General features: G+C 40.5%; 1 long non-coding RNA gene across 2 annotated transcripts in view; it reads left to right on the plus strand.

Annotated features, from left to right (window-relative positions):
- The window catches only part of LOC114486143 (uncharacterized), a 17,557-nt gene extending 8,668 nt beyond the window's left edge, over nucleotides 1–8,889 (plus strand). For both annotated transcript variants that reach the window (XR_003679412.1, XR_008617051.1), the window contains exons 2-3: nucleotides 1,405–1,584; nucleotides 8,456–8,889. This is a non-coding gene — a long non-coding RNA (uncharacterized lncRNA). The remainder of the gene's footprint in view (nucleotides 1–1,404; nucleotides 1,585–8,455) is intronic.
- Nucleotides 8,890–9,303: the final 414 nt, after the last annotated feature.

The raw sequence follows: 9,303 nt of genomic DNA on the forward strand, positions 1-9,303 counted from the left end.
CACGGGCCCAGCCGCTCCGCGGCATGTGGGATCTTCCCGGACCGGGGCACGAACCCGTATCCCCTGCATCGGCAGGCGAATTCTCAACCACTGTGCCACCAGGGAAGCCCTACCTTCATTCTTTATTACTGCAAGCAGCCACTCCCAGACAGGAACTTCCTTTAAGCTCATTAAATAGTAAGGAATGCAGGAGAAACATGGTATTTTTCTAGACCAGTGGCTTTCAAACCTTTTGTTACCCACTGCAATGCACATTATATTGTCAACCCAATACAGACATATAAATGTGTATCAATCAGCTATTTGTTTGTAATAAAACATCCAGAACATCTTAGGGATATACAAGAGCAAGCATTTCTTTCACTCAGTTCTGTGTTGGTTAGGGTCAGCTGATCTATGCTGGACTCAGCTGGGTGTCACGGCTGATCTTGGCAGGGCTTGCTCATGGGTCTGTGGGTTGGTGGGTGGTTAGCTGATGTAAACTGATCCTGGCTGGTGGGGTCTAGCTTGGGTGGTTCTGCCCCATGTGTGTCTCTCATCCTATTATTGATACTCGTGGACTAACCTGAGCATATTTTTCTTACGGAAATGGCGGAGGTGCCAAATAGTAAGCCCAGTTGCACAAATATTCTTCAAACCTTTGATCATGTCACATCTAACATCCCACTGGCTAGAGCAAGTCAATGGCAAGCCCTAAGTCAAGGACAGAAAAGTATACTCACGGAGATAAGGGGAATGAATATTTTTAAACAATAACCTATCAATAATATATAAATATAACTGAATCAAAAGTTCCATAAAACAGTTCTTAGCAAGTAGTTTGGGTCAAGATCTGTAGTCTGAAAAACAGTTTTCTAGAGGGATGTTGATTCACACGTATGTGATCTATGTCTTAGAAGTGTAACCTGAACATCAAACTGAGTTAATTCTGACAATTCTCTCTCCAGCCTCACTTGACTGGGGTAGGGTGTTGGTGTGGGGATATAGTGAGATTTGCATTATTGTCACTCCAATCAGTATTACTCGGTGTGTAGTCCACAAACAAGCTAGTCCACTGACGGGTGCCAGTCCACAAACTGTTCATTACTAGACCGTAACCATAGTGAGGTAAGGTGCCAGAATATAAACGAACACACTGTTTATTTCATTGAGAAATTCTTACTTAAAAAAAAAAAGTCAGCTGAATGAAACTGCGTGCTTATTGGTGTAGTTACTTTACACTTTGATGAAACTTCCTTATCTCAATCTCTGATCAGTAACAAACAGTTCACAGACCAGCATTACCCAAGGAAGACCCAGAATCTTCTAAACAAGAATCTCCATGAAATAGTTATCTTGTGTATCTGAGACAAAGAAGGGATGTTTTGGAAAAGTAGATTCTTAAGCATTTCATAAATATTGTAGGGGAAGAAACCAGTAATGAGAAAGGAGCTGAAGAAACAAGAGCAGAGAGAGATTAACTGATGGAGCAAGACTTTGAAGAATGAAGGAGCGACAAGACAAGGTGGCTGGATTGGTCTTGACCAACAGGCAGTACACCTCATCCTCTGAAACTAGAGAAAGCTAAAAAGGAGATAGTTGTAGGTAAGTCTGTAGGAGAGGGTGCTGGACATTTGGGGTATTTCATGCCTGAAGGTATCATTCTTGTCTATGAATTAAGGGTCAAGATCATCTGCTGAGATAGCATCTTGTTACTGCCATTTTGGAATTGGGGGGATTTGAATTAAACTCAATTGATTTAAAATCCTAGTAAGGATTTTGTTCCACTTTATTCTATTTACTTTATAAACATTCATTTTCCTATTTAACCTAATGGTTATTTTTTTCTCACAACCTGTGCATTTTAAATAAATTTCTTTTTTTTTTTTTTCACATCAGAAACTGCTTTTTATACAAGGACCACTTTGGAACCAAGCATGTTTCCTCCAGTTGGTTTTAATGAATGGCAATACCACATCACATGCTACACTAGCTCAGGATGAGAATTTTCTAATAAACTTTTTCTGATACTAAAACTGCTTCCTTTCATATCACCCAAAGATCCACCCCAATCTGAAGGAAGAGAAGGGCTGGATGAGCCCTAAGTTTCTTGGAGGAAATCCAAGTTGATATGTCCCCTCTTTGCAAGGAGGTGGGGCAGGGAGAGCGAGTTCTAGCCCCCAAAGAAAAGACTAACAATCAGTAAACATGCTGCTCCATCCTTCTTATAAGGCCCACCTGCCCTTGAAAGGGAAGTATACGCTTAACCCACAGGTGTTCTGCAACATGGCGGTGGCTCACGCCATTTCTTGCAACAGAGCAAAAAGAGGAAAAATCATTGTAACACTCTTGTTTCTGGAAGATATGGCATATTTACTTTGTAAGTTTTGTGAACCCACCACTGAATATCCTTAGCGGTTTAACACCTCACTGTGAATAATACTATTTTATTTTATTATTATTCTTTTTTTTGCGGTACGCGGGCCTCTCACTGTTATGGCCTCTCCCATTGCGGAGCACAGGCTCCAGACACGCAGGCTCAGCGGCCATGGCTCACAGGCCCAGTTGCTCCGCGGCATGAGGGATCTTCCCGGACCGGGGCACAAACCCGTGTCCCCTGCATCGGCAGGCGGACTCTCAACCACTGCGCCACCAGGGAAGCCCAATAATACTATTTTAAACAAGTCTTATGTAATTGTATATTTTTTTCTCTACAAACACATATAAAACTATTTTCAATTTCTGTGGAATGGAATAAAATATAAATATACATGCAATTATTTTAACCAACCAAATGTTTTAAATTTTTAACTATTATAAAGCAAAAGCAGTGTTTTAAGGTGTTCAGTTGTTAGGTTTTCAGACTAACTCAGTCTTCTTATTTTTCTTCCTATTTATTAATAAACCAGAAATGGCTTTCCTGGTTCTTGAATTTTTTTCTACTTTTTCAGTAGAAAGTTTGAAGGAGCAAGTAAGTCACAAACTGCATTCAGTGAATCTAGAGGCTTTAAAATTCATTCCTTCATTATTCCACAAACATTTATCCGTCATAATTTTGAGCTATTTGGAACACAAAGATGAATAATGCATAGTCCATGACCTTAAGGGGCTCATAATCTTGAATTGTAATCTTGCCCCTCACCCTCCACTTGGGGTTTGTCTGCTGGCTCCATGGTGAAGAACACTGTGGAAACCCACCATGGTGCTCATGCTTATGCAGCCCAGAAGTAGTGGGGCTCATTCCCTTGGGGGGACCTTTGAGCAATGGGGGATGGGATTTGACTGAAGAATATTACCCCCCTTTTATCCCTAATTGATTGTCCTGAGATGCATTTCAGGGGACTCCTTGGTAGTCCCACTGGATCCCACAGCCAGTCACCCATAGTGATGGCCAACTTGATGATGCATCTTTGCATCAGTTTTCCATCTTCCCTGCCTCTATCCCCCATCCCTTGCTCCTGCTCCCTAGTTCACATTCCTCAATAAAGAATTAGACTTCAGGGCTTCCCTGGTGGTGCAGTGGATAAGAATCCGCCTGCCGATGCAGGAGACACGGGTTTGTACCCTGTTCCGGGAAGATCCCACATGCCGCGGAGCAACTAAGCCTGTACTCTAGAACCCGCAAGCCACAACTCCTGAGCCCACGTGCTGCAACTACTGAAGCCCGCATGCCTAGAGCCCATGCTCCACAGCAAGAGAAGCCACTGCAGTGAGAAGCCCGTGCATTGCAACGAAGAGTAGCCCCCACTTGCTGCAACTAGAGAAAGCCCGCATGTAGCAACAAAGACCCAACGCAGTGAAAATAAATAAATTAATTAAATAAATAAAGAAATAGAAAAAAAAATGTAGACTTCAGCCTTTGTTTCAGGCTCTGCTTTCTGAGGAACTAGGCTAAGATTCTACCTTTCTTCTTTTCAGCCTCTTTCTTTAATTCTTTCCCCTGAAAATCCTACCAACCTTTTGGTAAACCAAGGAGGAGCATGACTCCCTGGATTCATCCTTCTTGCCTCATTTGTACAATTCTATAAATTTGCATCATTCGATCTGAAGTTGTGCCCTGTGGTTTTAGAGGCTGGTCAGCGATGCTAAGTCCCACAGATTTTTTTTTTTTGACATGTAGCAGTGGGGAGATTTGACACACCTGCTCTCATAGTGGGTCCAAGACAGATGTAGGACTTCTGGGTTGGGTCCTCTCTTTGATGTACCTATCGGTGTAAATTGCACAACTGTTGCTCTACTACTGTACCTGATGACACAACGTGAACACACCATTGCGCAGGCGGCTTCTAAAATGGTTCCTGGTGATCTGTTCTCCAGATATTCACTCCATTGTATATTCCCTTCCCCTTGGGTGTGAGTGGAACCCAGTGACTTGACTCTAATATATAGAATAGAGCAAACATGATGGGTTGTCGCTATTGAGATTAGGTAATAAAAGACTGTCTCCCATCCTATTCACACTTTCCCTTTGGGTCTTCCCACTTGCCTCTCTGATGAAGCCAGCTGCCATGTTGTGAGATACCCTGTAGAGAAGCCCACATGGTAAGAAACTGAGGGAAGCCAACGACCAATAGTCAGCAAAGAACTGAAACCTTCAGCCCAACAGCTCATGACAAACTAAATCCTGCCAACAATCATGTGAGTGAGCTTGGAAGCACATTCTTCCTCAGCTCATCCTTGCGATTACTACAGCCTCGGGCAACACCTAAACAGCAGCCCTGTGAGAGACCCTGACCCAGAGGACCCAGCTAACCCATGCTCTGATTCCTGACCCATATGAACTGTGAGATAATACATGTTATATTAAATAATATATTGCTTAAACATTAATTCTCTGGAACGGTTAAATCTAAAGCCTTAAAGAAGAAGGGCATGTTTGGGACTTGAGATAGGCTACATGGGATTTGAAGTGGGCTGCCTTCCACAGCCCACCCGTCTTGGAATCAATTAGTTATTTTAAATTGTAGAATATTTAGTTCCTTTTATACTTTCTCTTTGGGCCTTCAGATGATATGGGAGCTGTCAGGATTCCTATCTTAGTTAAAGAGACCACGAAAATGATGGTTTTAAGTAGTTTCTTTCAAAAAGAAGAAGACTCATCCTATTTTTATGGTTGTGTGACCACCTCTTCCTCTCTTTATTTTTTAATTTATTTACTTATTTAATTTTTGGGCTGTGTTGGTTCTTCGTTGCTGCATGCGGGCTTTCTCTAGTTGCGGTGAGCGGGGGCTACTCTTCCTTGCGGTGCGTGGGCTTCTCATTGCGGTGGCTTCTCTTATTGCGGAGCACAGGCTCTAGGTGTGTGGGCTTCAGTAGTTGTGGCACGCAGGCTCAGTAGTTGTGGCACATGGGCTTAGCTGCTCCACGGCATGTGGGATCTACCCGGACCAGGGCTCGAACCTGTGTCCCCTGCATTGGCAGGCGGATTCTTAACCACTGTGCCATTAGGGAAGCTCACCTCTTCCTCTCTTTAAAGCATTCATTCATTTATTCAGCAAATGTTAATTGAGAACCTGCTACAGTGTGCACCACTTCCTCTGCCTGAGGTTGGGGTTATAAGGATCAACTGGACCTGGTCTTTTTTAAAAAACACGCAGGCTCAGTAGTTTGGGCACATGGCCTTCGCTGCTCCACGGCATGTGGGATCTACCCGGACCAGGGCTCGAACCTGTGTCCCCTGCATTGGCAGGCGGATTCTTAACCACTGTGCCATTAGGGAAGCTCACCTCTTCCTCTCTTTAAAGCATTCATTCATTTATTCAGCAAATGTTAATTGAGAACCTGCTACAGTGTGCACCACTTCCTCTGCCTGAGGTTGGGGTTATAAGGATCAACTGGACCTGGTCTTTTTTAAAAAATTATTATTATTGGAGTAAAATTGCTTTACAATGTTGTGTTAGCTTCTGCTGTACAATGAAGTGAATCAACTACATGTATACCTATATCCCCTCCCTCTTGGACCTCCCTCCCACCCCCGCATCCCACCCATCCAGATCGTCACAAAGCATGGCTGAGCTCCCTGTGCTATACGGTAGGTTCCCACTAGCTATCTATTTTACACATGGTAGTGTATTTATGTCAAACCTAATCTCCCAATTCGTCCCACCCACCCCTTTCCCCCCAGGTCCACATGTCCATTCCCTACGTCTACATCTCTATTCCTGCCCTACAAATAGGTTCATCTGTACCATTTTTCTAAATTCCACGTATACACGTTAATATACGCTATTTGTTTTTCTCTTTCTGACTTACTTCACTCTGTATGACAAACTCTAGGTCCATCCACATCTCCACATATGACCCAGTTTTGTTCGTTTTCATGGCTGAGTAATATTCCATTGCATATATGTACCACATCTTCTTTATCCATTCATCTATCGTTGGACATTTAGGTTGTTTCCATGTCCTGGCTATTGTAAATAGTGCTGCAATGAACATTGGGGTACATGTGTCCTTTTGAATTATGATTTTCTCAGGGATATGCCCAGGAGTGGGATTGCTGGGTCATTATGGTAGTTCTATTTGTAGTTTTTTAAGGAACCTCCATGCTGTTTCCATAGTGGCTGTATCAATTTACATTCCCACCAACAGTGCAAAAGGGTTCACTTTTCTCCACACCCTCTCCAGCATTCATTGTTCGTAGAATTTTTGATGATGGCCATTCTGACCAGTGTGAGGTGTTACCTCATTGTAGTTTTGATTTGCATTTCTCTAATAATTAGTGATGTTGAGTATCTTTTCATGTGCCTCTTGGCCGCTCCATGAGCTGTTTGTATATTTTGGAGATTAATCCTTTGTCCATTGCTTCATTTGCAAATATTTTCTCCCATTCTGAGGGTTGTCTTTTCATCTTATTTATGGTTTCCTTTGCTGTGCAAAAGCTTTTAAGTTTAATTAGCTCGCATTTGTTTATTTTGGGTTTTATTTTCATTACTCTAGGATGTGGGTCAAAAAAGATCTTGCTGTAGTTTATGTCAAAGAGTGTTTTTCCTGTCTGGTCTTACATTTAGTTCTTTAATCCATTTGGAGTTTTTGTGCATGGTGTTAGGGAGTGTTCTAATTTCATTCTTTTACATGTGGCTGTCCAGTTTTCCCAGCACCACTTATCGAAGAGGCTGTCTTTTCTCCATTGTCTGTTCTTGCCTCCTTTGTTATAAATTAGGTGACCATATGTACATGGGTTTATCTCTGGGCTTTCTATCCTGTACCATTGATCTATGTTTCTGTTTTTGTGCCAGTACCATACTGTCTTGATTACTGTAGCTTTGTAGTATAGTTTGAGGTCAGGGAGCCTGATTCCTCCAACTCTGTTTTTCTTTCTCAAGATTGCTTTGTAGACCTGGTCTTTAGTGATGGAGTCTGCAAGTGCACAAGGCTGTTAAATACAGGGGTGAGGGCCACACTAGGATGAGCTTCAGTAGCTACGGAAACATGGAGGGGGGATCCTATAAGACTTTCTGTAGGATCTGATTTCTGAATTGAGTCCTGAATAACAAGCAGTAGACAGCCAGATGGAATAGAAAGGAGTCTCAGGCAAGAGAGGAACAGCATGTGCAAAGGCCTGGGACCTCCATCTTTGGGTTATTCTAGTCCATCTTTTCTGTGTTTTTAATGTCTCTCTTTCCATTTGGCCCCTTTTCCATGTCTTATAAACATGTTAATGTTTCTTATATTCAAAAGCAATGCAAAAAATTATACCTCCCTCAACATTGTGTCCTCCTCAGGCTACTGTTCTATCTTCCTTCTTCTCAATGTAGTCATGCTCCTTGAAAGAATATAGGACCTACCTTAAGTCCCTTACCTCCTGTTCCATTTTTAATCTGAGGACACAGGAGACCTTCATGGGAAAGAGGGGATGGTTACAAGTAAAAGAACAAATGGTAATTCTGGAAGGTGAAGCATAATGGGAAGACAAGAATTCACCCTGTACGTGTTCAAATGAAAGTTCTGAGAACTTTGGTAATGAACAAAGAAGAAAGACTTTTGAGTAACTTTCCAGACATGTTCCAGGCAATTGTGATAAAGAAAGGGGATTTTGTTGAAGTTTTAAGTAAGTATTTCTCCTTGGGGATTTTCTTCAGAGGGTATAGTAAAGATTTGAATTTCTATTTTAATTACTTCAGGTTGCTGGATTTGTGATTCTTTTAATGCTAAGACTGAACCGCACATCTGCCTTGTATTATGTGGATTACATTTCACTGCAATACCGGTTTTTAAAAAATTTTTTAGTGTTTCATATACTATGATATTTTAAGGTACCAGAAGATCAGTATTTTTTGTTGGAATAAAACCATTATTCTAAAAATTTCTGAAATTTGAATCATTTACATATTAAACTGGCTTACAATTTCTAATCAAACTGTTTCACTTGTTTAGATAAAATTCTTCACTGTCTCCATAATTCTTAAGAGGAAGAATTAATGACAATTGAAAGGAAAATCTCCTATTGGAAAAATAATACTTATTTGTGTTCCAGGAACTTCTGAACAAACAGAATATGAAAATGCCAGTATTGGAACTAATGCAAGAAACTCTCTGCATGGAATCCCACCATGAAACTAAAGAAGCCAAAAGAGAACTGTAATATCTCTTTTGAAAGAATTAGAACAACAGCTTGCTGTCAATAAAAAGATCACAACCCATGGAAAAGATAGCTATTAAAAATATGTCATCAAAGTCAGCAAGAGAGAGACAGACAGAGACAGAGACAGAGATCATTTGGAGATGGAGTAAAAAGAAAATATCTGGAGTTAGCTAATAACCAATATATCCTCTTCCAACTGGTGTAGAATTAGAAAGAGCTTTTTCAGCAACTGGAAAAATGTGCACAAAAATAAGTTCACTATCTAATAAAAACCAATTGACACTTTAAGAAACATCTTTCTTTAAAAAAAAGATTATATCATATTTCATCTTCTATTTTTCATGATTAATTACATTTTCTTAATTTCATGTAGTGTGTATATTAGTTTGTAACACTTTATTTGTTTTACCTACCAACAACTGATATTGGTAATGATTTATATTTAATGTTTAAATTTTTGTAATTTTTCATTTTACTTAATGTATGATTTTAAAATTTAAACTGCATTAAATACCTAGTCTTACATTTTAATTTTATGAATTAAAAAGCTTCAAAACAGAAATACTAGTATGTTAGTTATTATTTGAATCAAGTATCCCAATTCTGCTGTTATTCATGTTCTCTGGTATTGCAATGATTTTTTTTAAAGATGCAGTTCTCTCATAAGATCATCTCTGATTCCACCCCAGGGAAACTATGGGTTTACTCCCCTGAGTAGATTGTGCAGATCCCTTGATAAT

The sequence above is a fragment of the Physeter macrocephalus genome, chromosome 4, assembly GCF_002837175.3.
Source record: "Physeter macrocephalus isolate SW-GA chromosome 4, ASM283717v5, whole genome shotgun sequence".
Taxonomy (NCBI): domain Eukaryota; kingdom Metazoa; phylum Chordata; class Mammalia; order Artiodactyla; family Physeteridae; genus Physeter; species Physeter macrocephalus.